Genomic DNA, 14,284 nt, shown 5'->3' with positions numbered 1-14,284 from the left:
GGGCTCATTCACAGCAGGTAAAGTAAATTAAAGTAAAGTTTATTTATTAATGTCACAAGTAAGGCTTACATTAACGCTGCAATGAAGTTACGCCACACTCCGGCGCCTGTGCGGGTAACACTGTGGGAGAATTTAGCACGGCCAATACACCCTAACCAGCACGTCTTTCAGACTGTGGGAGGAAACCGGAGCACCCGGAGGAAACCCACGCAGACACGGGGAGAATATGCAAACTCCACACAGACAGTGACCCAAGCCGAGAATCGAACCCAGGTCCCTGGCGCTGTGAGCTAGCAACGCTAACCACTGTGTCACCACCAGAGTGATGTGGGCGGCTTAAGGCTCCGAAAGCTTGTGTGGCTTTTGCTACCAAATAAACCTGTTGGACTTTAACCTGGTGTTGTTAAACTTCTTACTGTGTTTACTCCCAGAGTTGCAGATTTGCATAATTAGTAAATCCAGCATCACACGAGCGTTCTTACATTCTGTGCTAAACCTGGGACGGGTGTATGTTTATGAGGAGGTTTGCTCGGTTGGAACAGTATTCAGAACTGTGAAGGTTTATACAATATCATGGTTGTTTTTTTTTCCTTGTTTGGAATTGGTAGAGGTTATTGTGAATTGTATTATTATATGCTAACTGTATTCTTAAAATAAACGTTGTTTGGTAAAAGCTCCCTTGTGGGTCGTTCGAATCGCGCGTGGAGTGAAACATCTTATGCTTACCCGTGCCGAAGCTCAAAGTGCAAAACTCATGGTCTAGGTTAACTTCTTAAAACCCCTTGGAGTCTCTGACCTGGATTCTAACACTGGCCAGGCCCATCTCATTGTTCATCTCTGATTGCCCCTTGAGAAGGGGGTGGGTGAGCCACCTTCTTGAACCTGCTGCAGTCCCGTGTGGTGTAGGTGCACCCACAGTGCTGTTCAGGAGGGAGTTCCAGGATTTTGACCCAGCGACACTGAGGGAACGGCCGATATATCTCCAAGTCAGGATGGTGAGTGACTCGGAGGGGAACCTCCAGGTGATGTTCCCAGATATCTGCTGCTTTTGTCAAAGAACAAAGAACAAAGAACAGTACAGCACAGGAAACAGGCCCTTCGGCCCTCCAAGCCTGTGCCGCTCTTTGGTCCAACTAGACACGGCCAATCCACCCTAACCAGCACGTCTTTCCGACTGTGATCTGATTTGATTTGATTTATTATTGTCACATGTACTGGGATACAGTGAAAAGTATTGTTTCTTACGCGCTGTACAGACAAAGCATACCGTTCATAGAGTACATAGATTTGGTTTATTATTGTCACATGTACTGGGATACAGTGAAAAGTATTGTTTCTTACGCGCTGTACAAAGCATACCGTTCATAGAGTACATAGATTTGGTTTATTATTGTCACATGTACTGGGATACAGTGAAAAGTATTGTTTCTTGCTCGCTATACAGACAAAGCATACCGTTCATAGAGAAGGAAAGGAGAGAGTGCAGAATGTAGTGTTACAGCCATAGCTAGGGTGTAGAGAAAGATCAACTTAATGCGAGGTAGGTCCATTCAAAAGTCTGACAGCAGCAGGGAAGAAGCGGTTCTTGAGTCGGTTGGTACATGACCTCAGACTTTCGTATCTGTATCCCGATGGAAGAAGGTGGAAGAGAGAATGTCCGGGGTGCGTGGGATCCTTAATTATGCTGGCTGCTTTTCCCCGAGGCAGCGGGAAGTGTAGACAGAGTCAATGGATGGGAGGCTGGTTTTCACCGTGTGGGAGGAAACCGGGGCCCCCGGAGGAAACCCACGCAGACACGGGGAGAGATGGTGGAGACTCCGCACAGACAGTGACCCAAGCCGGGATTCGAACCCGGGTCCCTGGCGCTGAGAGGCAGCAGCGCGAACCGTGATGACTTCAGCCAGGCTAATGAGGTTGGCTTGCGAGAGTATGAACTACCTGATGAGTCCTTCTACCGCGCGGGGGCGTTTCCTGTGCGGGCTGCTGCTGCACACCTTCCACTACCGCCTCCTCGCCCATCGCCCGGGTACACCTTGGCGGGCCTTGTTACCGCCGGGCAGCGGAGCTCCCCAGGGGAGGGCCCTCTACGGAGGGATCTCCCCCAATTATCTTGGGGACCTGGGGTGGAGGGTGTTGTACAACCGTAGGTTCTTTAAGTTCAAACTTCAAACTCCCAAACTTGCCCCTTCTGTGGTCTTGTGGAGTCCGTGGACCATGTCTATGTTTTAGATTGCAAACCCTTTTCAATTTTCTGAAACACCTTTTATTAATGTTTTTTTTGCACTGATCGATGGGCACCTGGTGCGGAGAGGGGCGGGTCGGGATGGCGACCTCCTCGTGAACCTGCTCCTGGGCCTGGCGAGGCGAGCCATTTATAGGCCCAAGCAGCGGGCGATCGACGGGGCCGTCCATCCTGACTGTCTGCCCCTCTACCGCGGCTACATTCGCGGCCAGGTGTCTCTGGAGAGGGAGCATGCGGTGTCTGATGCGCGACAATCAAGCACGTGGAACAAGGCTTCAGCTATTGAAGGCTTTTATTAGCAAACAATGGAACTAACTAACACGAGTACACCAGTTCAGACTGGAGGGGTCCCGCCGGAGCAGAGGGTCTTATACCTCTCCCCCGGAGGCGGGGCCCCACCGGGATGTGCCATAACAACATTTACCACAGGTAAACACCCTAACCCAACAACATTATACAACCCCCACAGTGGCAACACCCTAACCCAACAGTAACATAGAAACAACCCACAGTGGTAACCAACGATGGTTCACCACATTCACCCCTCCTTTAAAAACAAAGGCCCGCGGGGTGCGAAAACAGGTCACATATGTACAAAATTCACAAGTCCAGACGGTCTGGAGGACCACACCGTCGCTGTGATCTCCTCAACACCGGTTGCGACACCGGAGCAGGTGCTTGCGGTGGCGTTCTCTCCAAAACAGCGTCCGGCTGTCCCCTCGAGGACTTCCGGGCCGGTTGACCCTGGTGAGGCGATGGTGCAGGGGATCCTGGAACCTTCTGTGGTGGCGCCGATCTCCGAGTCTCAGGCAAGCTGTACATGGGAGTATAACTGTTATGCACTGGTCCCGGTGCTGACCGCGCCACGTCTGGGGAAGAAATAAGTGATAGGGGATTCGTGACAGGGGGTATGGGAGCGACAGGAGTTGCTACGTCCCCTGCGGGCGCCAGGTCTCGAATGGAGACTGTGTCCTCTCGCCCATCAGGATATGCCACATAGGCATACTGAGGGTTGGCGTGGAGGAGTTGGACCGGTTCGACCAAGGGGTCGGACCTGCGGGCCCTCACATGTCGCCGCAGAAGGACGGGTCCTGGGTACGTCAACCAGGCTGGTAAGGAGATCCCCGAGGACGACTTCCGAGGGAATGAGAACATCCTCTCGTGGGGAGTAGCATTGGTTGCCGTACACAGGAGGGAGCGAATGGAATGAAGCGCATTTGGAAGGACCTCCTGCCAACGGGAGACTGGAAGGCCCCTGGATTTCAGCGCCAGTAGGACAGCCTTCCAGACTGTAGCATTCTCCCTCTCCACCTGTCCGTTACCCCTAGGGTTGTAGCTCGTGGTTCTACTAGAGGCAATCCCGTATGAGAGCAGGAATTGCCTCAAGTCGTTACTCATGAACGACGAGCCCCTGTCGCTATGTATGTAGCAGGGGTACCCGAACAGGGTAAAAAGGTCACTGAATGCCTTAATCACAGTGGCAGTCGACGTGTCCGCACAGGGGACAACAAACGGGAACCGGGAGTATTCATCTATTATATTGAGAAAATAGACATTCCGGTCCGTTGAGGGAAGGGGGCCCTTAAAATCCACACTCAGCCTCTCGAAGGGGCGAGTGGCCTTGACCAATTGTGCCCGGTCCGGTCGATAAAAGTGTGGTTTGCATTCCGCACAAATCCGACAGCTTCTTGTCACTGACCTGACATCCTCCACCGAGTAGGGCAGGTTGCGGGCTTTTACGAAGTGGTAGAGTCGGGTGACTCCAGGATGGCACAGGTCATTGTGGAGGGCCTTCAAGCGGTCCTCCTGCATGATGGCGCATGTTCCGCGCGAGAGGGCATCCGAGGGCTCATTGAGCTTCCCTGGACGATACATAATATCGTAATTATAGGTGGAGAGCTCAATTCTCCACCGCAAGATCTTATCGTTCTTGATCTTGCCCCTCTGCGTGTTACTGAACATAAACGCCACGGATCGTTGATCCGTGATCAGGGTGAACCGCTTCCCCGCCAGGTAATGGCGCCAGTGTCTGACGGCCTCCACAATAGCCTGAGCCTCCTTCTCCACCGCTGAGTGCCGAATTTCGGGGCCTTGAAGGGTGCGGGAAAAAAACGCGACGGGCCTGCCTGCCTGGTTTAGTGTGGCGGCTAGGGCGAAATCAGATGCATCACTTTCCACCTGAAAAGGGATGGATTCATCCACCGCGTGCATCGTGGCTTTCGCAATGTCGCTTTTCAAAGCCTTGAAGGCCACTTGGGCCTCCGGCGTGAGTGGGAAGGTCGTGGACTTGATGAGCGGACGAGCTTTGTCCGCGTAGTTGGGGACCCACTGCGCATAATACGAAAAGAAGCCGAGGCATCTCCTCAGTGCTTTTGTGCTAGCGGGCAAGGGAAGTTCAGTAAGGGGGCGCATACGGTCTGGATCAGGGCCGATGACCCCGTTTTCCACCACGTATCCAAGGATAGCTAACCTGCGCGTACGGAATACGCACTTCTCCCTGTTATAGATCAGATTCAGGCGAGATGCAGTGCGCAGAAAGTGTTGGAGATTCGTGTCATGGTCCTGCTGGTCATGGCCGCAGATGGTGACGTTATCCAGGTACGGGAAGGTAGCCCGCAACCCGTTCTGGTCCACCATTCGGTCCATAGCACGCTGGAAGACCGAGACCCCATTGGTGACACCAAATGGAACCCTAAGAAACTGGTATAGACGACCATCCGCCTCAAAAGCCGTGTATTGTCGGTCCTCTGGGCGGATGGGGAGTTGATGGTAGGCGGACTTAAGGTCTATGGTGGAGAACACCCGGTACTGCGCAATCTGATTGACCATATCAGAAATGCGCGGGAGAGGGTACGCATCCAGTTGCGTATAACGGTTAATGGTCTGACTGTAGTCGATGACCATCCGAGGTTTGTTCCCGCTTTTAACCACCACGACCTGCGCTCTCCACGGACTAGCACTGGCCTGTATGATCCCTTCCTTGAGGAGCCGCTGAACCTCAGATCTGATAAAGATCCGGTCTTCAGCGCTGTAACGCCTACTCTTAGTAGCGATGGGCTTGCAGCCTGGTACCAGATTCTTAAATAAAGAAGGTGTGGTGATTTTTAGTGTGGAGAGATTGCATGCGGGGCGCTTTGGGCAATTTGGAGGCTGCGGCTGATTCCCTACTGCCAGTGAAGGGAGTGGCCCACCGTACTGTAGGATCACACTCTTCATGTGGACCATAAAGTTTAGTCCGAGGAGAATTGGCGCACAAAGATGCGGTAACACAAGGAGCCTGTATCGCTCGTAAATTGTGCCCTGCACCTCTAGGGTTACCATACAACGTCCTTGGATCGGTACAGACCGGGACCGTGATGCCATGGAAATTGTCTGTTTGGCAGGTAGAACCCGGAGTCCACACCTTTTTGCAGTGTCAGGGTGAATAAAACTCTCGGTGCTCCCACTGTCAAACAGACAATACACAGTACGACCATTTACCTTGATGTTCATCATGGAATTATCAAGCCTGTGATGCTTTGTCTGGTCCAGAGAGATCGACGCCACCGTTGGCCCCTGGGCGTCACTGCATGCAGCCGAGGTTGATACTGAGGACCCCTGCTGGTCGCTCCTAGTCGTCGTTGACCATGATGGCCGCCCCCATGAATCGCACGTGGGTGAGGGCGCCAAACGTAGCGACTCCTGGTGGTCATCTTCCTCCTCCGTCAGCCACGATGGCGCCGTCCTGGATTCGCACGTGGTCGGACCTCGTGGGTACTGCGACGCCGAAGGAGATTGTCTCCGCTCTGGAGGGTCACAGGCTGCACTGCCGTTTTTGGGCTTTGACCTGCAAACTTTCGCGTAGTGCCCCTTTTTACCGCACTGGCTGCAGATCGCCGTTTTTGCAGGACACTGTTGCCGTGAATGCTTGGCTCCGCCGCAAAAATAGCATCGCTGGCCGCCTGGAGCTGCCGCCGTCGTCGGATCGATATGGGAGCGCGAGCCCGTGGGGCGAGGAGGGATTTGTGCTTGCTCCTGCCACGTTGTCTCCACGTGGTCTTCGGGGTACAGAGCCAAGCTTTTCGACGCTGCCTCCAGCATCTCAGCCATCTCCATCGCTTGGGTCAAGTTGAGGTTCCCTTTCTCTAATAGCTTAAGCCGGATGTACGAGGACCCTACCCCTGCTACGAACGCATCTCGGGCGAGGTCGTACATATATTGCTCTGCTGACACATCTTTACAGTCGCAACCCCTGGCAAGCTGCAAGAGCTCATTGGCGTCGTCCTCCATGGTTTCGCCCGACTGCCGACGTCGTGTAGCGAGGAGGTAACGAGCGTGAATCTCATTGGGTGGTCTCGTGTATCGTTTCTTCAAGAGCTCGACGGCCCTCGGGTAAGTGGTGGCCGCACGAATCGCAAGATAAATCGTGTCGCTTACCCTCGCGTGGAGGACCTGGAGTTTGTCGTCGTCCGTAGTAACAGCTACAGAGGCTGCCAGGTAGTCTTCGAAACACTTCCACCAGTGGTCGAAGGTGTTAGCGGCACCGACCGCACGTGGGTCCAGCGCCAGACGCTCTGGTTTTAATATTTGTTCCATTCTCCCTTTTACAGTTGATAGTTTTATGTTTGCTAATAAAATTGATGCGCGACAATCAAGCACGTGGAACAAGGCTTCAGCTATTGAAGGCTTTTATTAGCAAACAATGGAACTAACTAACACGAGTACACCAGTTCAGACTGGAGGGGTCCCGCCGGAGCAGAGGGTCTTATACCTCTCCCCAGGAGGCGGGGCCCGACCGGGATGTGCCATAACAACATTTACCACAGGTAGACACCCTAACCCAACAACATTATACAACCCCCACAGTGGCAACATCCTAACCCAACAGTAACATAGAAACAACCCACAGTGGTAACCAACGATGGTTCACCACAGTGTCCACGGGCGCGGTTGACGCCTTCCGCGCCCGCTGGACACCGCAGGGGCTGGGGTGCATTATCGATCCCGATAACTACATTTTAATTTGATGTTTTAAGTTTCCTTTCTTGCTTTGTCTTTTATTTCGGGCGGTTCCCCCTCCTTTTAGGGAGCTGCCCTTTTTGCTTTGTCCCTGAGCTGATTTAATTTTGTTTATTTGGTTGGTTGGTACATAAAGAGGTACCTGATGAGTCCTAATTGATGGTCAAATGGCACCAAGATTGGTGGCACAGTGGACAATGAAGAAAGTTATCTCCAATTGCAACTGGATCTTGATCAATTGGGCCAGTGGGCTGACGAATGGCAGATGGAGTTTAATTTAGATAAATGCGAGGTGATGTATTTTGGTAGATTGAACCAGGGCAGGACTTACTCAGTTAATGGTAGGGTGTTGGGGAGAGTTACAGAACAAAGAGATCTAGGGGTACATGTTCATAGCTCCTTGAAAGTGGAGTCACAGGTGGACAGAGTGGTGAAGGAGGCATTCGGCATGCTTGGTTTCATCGGTCAGAACATTGAATACAGGAGTTGGAATGTCTTGTTGAAGTTGTACAAGACATTGGTAAGGCCGCACTTGGAATACTGTGTGCAGTTCTGGTCACCCTATTATAGAAAGGATATTATTAAACGAGAAAGAGTGAAGAAAAGATTTACTAGGATGCTACCGGGACTTGATTGTTTGAGTTATAAGGAGAGGCTGGATAGACTGGGACTTTTTTCTCTGGAGCGTAGGAGGCTGAGGGGTGATCTTATAGAGGTCTATAAAATAATGAGGGGCACAGATCAGCTAGATGGTGAATATCTTTTCCCAAAGGTGGGGGAGTCTAAAACTAGAGGGCATTGGTTTAAGGTGAGAGGGGAGAGATACAGAGGGTGGTGAGTGTCTGGAACGAGCTGCCAGAGATAGTCGTTGTGGTGAACCTCAGTTGTGCCTTTGTCCTATATGGACCACCGTTGTGTGTGCTTGTCATACCTGGACACATCCCCTTCCAGTTTGGTTCCTCCCCTCGGCACCTAGTATCAAGGTGGCTGTCTCCTCCCCCTTGTTCAGTCCAGGATGGTTATTTGTTGGGATCTGCTCCTGATTCTGTTGTGAATAAAAGCCTACACTTGTATTGGCACACCGGTAGTCTTTCGCCTTATTGATAGCGCATCAGTCGTAGAGGCGGGTACAATTTTGTCTTTTAAAAAGGATTTTAAAAAGAATTTACAAGGATGTTGCCTGGATTGAGTGGCATGCCTTATGAGGATAGGCTGAGGGAGCTCAGTCTTTTCTCCTTGGAGAGACGTAGGATGAGGGGAGACCTAATAGAGGTTTATAAGATATTGAGAGGCAGAGATCGGGTGGACTCTCAGAGGCTTTTTCCCAGGGTGGAAATGGCTGCTACGAGAGGACACAGGTTTAAGGTGCTGGGGGGTAGGTACAGGGGAAATGTGAGGGGGAAGTTTTTCACACAGAGGGTGGTGGGTGAGTGGAATCGGCTGCCGTCAGTGGTGGTGGAGGCAAACTTAATAGGGTCTTTTAAGAGACTCCTGGATGAGTACATGGGACCTAATAGGATGGAGGGTTATAGGTAGGCCTAAAAGGTAGGGATGTGTTCGGCACAACTTGTGGGGCCGAAGGGCCTGTTTTGTGCTGTAGTTTTCTATGTTTCTAAAAAGCATTTAGACAGTTACATGGGTACGATGGGAATAGAGGGATATGGGCCAAATGCGGGCAATTGGGACTAGCTTGGGGGTTGAAAACAAAATTGCTGGCATGGACAAGTTGGGTTGAAGGGCCTGTTTCCATGCTGTAAACCTCTATGACTCCATGAATCAGGGAGTTTCACGCTCCCTATTTAAAGCAGGTGTGTCAGACTCCCAGTCTGCCTTCAGCAGGGAGCTGCTGGAGAGCTGGCTGTGTACAGGTGTATCGTGTAAATAAAGTAACTTGGTGGCGGGACATTCGCCTCCGTGGGGTTATTACAGAAACCACCGTGCCCACCACACGGGAAGGTGACACTAATTCACCTGTAACCTGTGAGGCTCAGTGGGAAGAATGTCTCTAACGCTTTACACCCAGGGAGGTTCTGGGAGTTGTAGCCCCACCGACAGCTGGACCTGTCCTCCCACGGAGGGCAAGCAATAAAATTATTTTGCCCCCCCCCTCCGATGAGGCAGAGGGGCTGGGAGCCTTCCTGAAGAGGGGTGGGGAAGTGAAACAGATCAAACGCCCCCGGGAGAATGGCAACTTTAAAATGACTCCTGGCTGCTGGGAAGAAGACTACCGGTCCCGGCATGCAAGGGGAGGGCACCGCCTACTCAGTGGGCTAATCGCAACCCATCCTTAATCCTTGGCTGTTAGTGGATTTATCAGGGGATCAACACAGGAAAACAATTCCAAGCAATTGCAATCTCCCAGCAAGGTAACACAACTGCAAACCCATAAATGCAACGCACTGGTACTTTTGCTCGATGACATCTTGCTTTCTTTTTGTGGGGGGTCGCGGGGGGGGCGGGGATGGTGAAATGATAAGTTGCTTCCGAGCAAATGTTGCTCCCTAACTTTATTCCTGGTTCTAGCCCCTGCTCGTGGGCTCCTGAAATGCGACGGTACCTTTGCTTTCACTGCCGGTACAGTTAGCTTGTGTCTTCCTGGTTGATGTATCTAAATACTAATGAGCCTTGTGGTCTGTCCAGTCTGTCATCCACAATGTTTAATGTTTCTCTGCTGGTTTGATTTGATTTATTATTGTCACATGTGTCAGCATACTGTGAAAAGTATTGTCTCTTGCACGCTGTACAAAGCATACCGTTCATAGAGAAGGGAAGGAGAGGGTGCAGGATGTAGTGTCACAATCATAGCTAGGGTGTAGAGAAAGATCAACTTCATGCGAGGTAGGTCCATTCAAAAGCCTGACGGCAGCAGGGAAGAAGCTGTTCTTGAGTCGGTCGGTGCGTGACCTCAGACTTTTGTATCTTTTTCCCAATGGAAGAAGGTGAAAGAGAGAATGTCCGGGGTGCGTGGGGGGGTCCTTGATTATGCTGGCTGCTTTTCCCCGAGGCAGCGGGAAGTGTAGACAGAGTCAATGGATGGGAGGCTGGTTTGCGTGATGGATTGGGCTATATTCACGACCCTTTGTAGTTCCTTGCAGTCTTGGGCAGAGCAGGAGCCATACCAAGTTGTGATACAACCAGAAAGAATGCTTTCTATGGGGCATCTGTAAAAATTGGTGAGAGTTTTAGCTGACGTGCCAAATTTCCTTAGTCTTCTGAGAAAGTAGAGGTGTTGGTGGGGCTTTCTTAACTATAGTGTCGGCATGGGGGGGACCAGGACAGGTTGTTGGTGATCTGGACACCTAAAAACCTGAAGCTCTCGACCATTTCTACTTTGTCCCCGTTGATGTAGACAGGGGCATGTTCTCCTTTACGCTTCCTGAAGTCGATGACAATCTCCTTTGTTTTGTTGACATTGAGGGAGAGATTATCGTCACCGCACCAGTTCACCAGATTCTCTGTCTCATTCCTGTACTCTGTCTCGTCATTGTTTGAGATCCGACCCATTACGGTGATGTCGTCAGCAAACTTGAAAATCGAGTTGTTGGGGAATTTGGCCGCACAGTCATAGGTGTATTAGGAGTATAGTAGGGGGCTGAGAACACAGCCTTGTGGGGCACCGGTGTTGAGGATGATCGTGGACGGGTTTGTGGTCTTTCCAGTCTCTCTTTCAGAATGTTTAAAGTTTCTCTGCTTTCCCTTCATCCTTAACTTGGTTTAATGCATTTGGATTTGTATAGAGACATTAACGAAGGGAAAAGGTCCCCAGTTGCTGAACTGGAGAGTTATGCTGATGGTCAGATATCTCCTGACGTGGGAAGGAAAGTGGCTCAAAGCTCGGTCAGAGGGGTTGCTTTTGAGGAGCATCTGAAAAAAGGTGAGAGAGAGTTGGAGAGGTTTAGGGAGGGAATTCCAGAGCTTAGACCCCCCCCCCGCCAAGGCAGCTGAAGGCACGGCCACCAATGGTGAAGCGATGGGAATCTGGGGATGCTCAAAGACAGAAATTTGTGAAGCGGAGAGATCTCGGAGAGTTGTAGGCGGGCTGGAGAACATTACAGAGCGAGGGAGGGTTGGAGGGGCTGGAGGAGGTTACAGAGATAAGGAGGGTTGGAGGGGCTGGAGGAGGTTACAGAGATAGGGAGGGGGTTGTAGGGGCTGGAGGGGGTTACAGAGATAGGGAGGGGGTGTAGGGACTGGAGGAGGTTACAGAGATAGGGACGGTTGTAGGGGCTGGAAGAGGTTATCGAGATAGGGAGGATTGTACAGGCTGGAGAAGGTTATTGAGATAAGGATGGGGTGTAAGGGCTGGAGGAGGTTACAGAGGTAGGGAGGGGGTGCAGGGACTGGAGGAGGTTACAGAGATAGGGAGAGGGTGTAGGGGCTGGAGGAGGTGACAGAGATAGGGAGAGGTGTAGGGGCTGGAGGAGGTGACAGAGATAGGGAGAGGTGTAGGGGCTGGAGGAGGTTACAGAGATAGGGAGAGGTGTAGGGGCTGGAGGAGGTTACAGAGATAGGGAGAGGTGTAGGGGCTGGAGGAGGTGACAGAGATGGGGAGAGGTGTAGGGGCTGGAGGAGGTTACAGAGATAGGGAGAGGTGTAGGGGCTGGAGGAGGTTACAGAGATAGGGAGGGTTGGAGGGGCTGGAGGAGGTTAAAGAGATAGGGAGGGGGTGTAGGGGCTGGAGGAGGTTACAGAGATAGGGAGGGTTGGGGGGGCTGGAGGAGGTTAAAGAGATAGGGAGGGGGTGTAGGGGCTGGAGGAGGTTACAGAGATAGGGAGGGTTGGAGGGGCTGGAGGAGGTTAAAGAGATACAGAGGTTAGGAAACAATTGTGGGATTTGCAATGTCGGAAATACAAATCCCAATCACCGCTTTGGATTTAACGCAATTTGAGCTCTCCCAGAATCATGAAATGTATTGTTTAAACGCAAACTCTGACTTGCTCTTTGTATCTGAGTGTCTCGATAACCCTTCCTCAAAAGCAATGGGCAACTTGCCAATTCTGGCAGCTGCTTTGCTGAGGACACTTGGTGTCACACGCAGTCAGGTGACGATTTGAGGAGTGTGGGGGTGTGTGTTTACCTGGCCAGACTGACCTGCCTCTGATATCTTGTCTCCCTAGATACCCACAGAGTTGTCGGGCGGATGGAGGAGTACCTGCCCAAGGTGGACCCAGCTCAAGATGACCGGTTCAAGGCAAGGACGGACAGACTCCTCACCATCTTCCAGAGTGACCTCTTCCAGGCTCTACTCGGTACGGTCGTGTACAGACTTTGCTTCACATGCTGAGTGAAGGGGGGAGGGGGAGTCAGAATGGCCGCCCATGAACCAAAGATAATGTCATTGTCCACCAGAACTCCAATGGTGCTAATTTCAGGTTGGGGGAAAATTTAATAAATCAAGCAAACCCATTGGCTAAAACATTTGTCACATGATGTATTCTATTTGCATTGGAACACCTTCCAATGGCATTTTCTGGGTGAGGATAGAACCTGGATTCACCGACCCTGCATATACTGCCCCATCAAACACTCCCAGGACAGGTACAGCACGGGGTTAGATACAGAGTAAAGCTCCCTCTACACTGTCCCCATCAAACACTCCCAGGACAGGTACAGCACGGGGTTAGATACAGAGTAAAGCTCCCTCTACACTGTCCCCCATCAAACACTCCCAGGACAGGTACAGCACGGGGTTAGATACAGAGTAAAGCTTCCTCTACACTGTCCTCATCAAACACTCCCAGGACAGGTACAGCACGGGGTTAGATACAGAGTAAAGCTCCCTCTACACTGTCCCCCATCAAACACTCCCAGGACAGGTACAGCACGGGGTTAGATACAGAGTAAAGCTCCCTCTACACTGTCCCCCATCAAACACTCCCAGGACAGGTACAGCACGGGGTTAGATACAGAGTAAAGCTCCCTCTACACTGTCCCCATCAAACACTCCCAGGACAGGTACAGCACGGGGTTAGATACAGAGTAAAGCTCCCTCTACACTGTCCCCCATCAAACACTCCCAGGACAGGTACAGCACGGGGTTAGATACAGAGTAAAGCTCCCTCTACACTGTCCCCCATCAAACACTCCCAGGACAGGTACAGCATGGGGTTAGATACAGAGTAAAGCTCCCTCTACACTGTCCCCCATCAAACACTCCCAGGACAGGTACAGCACGGGGTTAGATACAGAGTAAAGCTCCCTCTACACTGTCCCCCATCAAACACTCCCAGGACAGGTACAGCATGGGGTTAGATACAGAGTAAAGCTCCCTCTACACTGTCCCCCATCAAACACTCCCAGGACAGGTACAGCACGGGGTTAGATACAGAGTAAAGCTCCCTCTACACTGTCCCCATCAAACACTCCCAGGACAGGTACAGCACGGGGTTAGATACAGAGTAAAGCTCCCTCTACACTGTCCCCCATCAAACACTCCCAGGACAGGTACAGCACGGGGTTCGATACAGAGTAAAGCTCCCTCTACACTGTCCCCATCAAACACTCCCAGGACAGGGACAGCACGGGGTTAAGTACAGAGTAAAGCTCCCTCTACACTGTCCCCATCAAACACTCCCAGGACAGGTACAGCACGGGGTTAAGTACAGAATCCATACACTGAGGCTTTAATGTCCCTTCAGGAGCTGAAACGAGTTTTGTGTCACTATCTTAATACAAATCATCTGGAGTTCCCTTGTAACTCCAACGGTCCAAATCTCTCCACTCTGCAGTGGTCGCTTGAAACAAGATTATCCGGAGTGGGAAAGGGGTTTTTGGAGTGAGCCATTGGCGGGATTGAGTTGTCACGGATCAGACCCGTCACTGGGAAGACGCCAGCTCAGTCCGTAGGGAGGGTCCTTGTCCCCTCTCCTGGAGCGAGGGCTGAACCTGGCATCGCAGCCCCTCTGCCACGGGACGGGTTGCGTCCGCTCTTTAATGATAGAGTTTGACCTTTAGTTGGTGCTGTCAAACAAAATTAAGGCAGGACGTTGGGATGGATTAAAGGACCAGTGAGACTGACGTCATTTAAAGAGCTTACTGCGCAT

Source organism: Mustelus asterias, chromosome 31 (genome assembly GCF_964213995.1).
Source record: "Mustelus asterias chromosome 31, sMusAst1.hap1.1, whole genome shotgun sequence".
In the NCBI taxonomy this organism is placed as follows: domain Eukaryota; kingdom Metazoa; phylum Chordata; class Chondrichthyes; order Carcharhiniformes; family Triakidae; genus Mustelus; species Mustelus asterias.
This window is presented reverse-complemented; position numbering follows the sequence as displayed.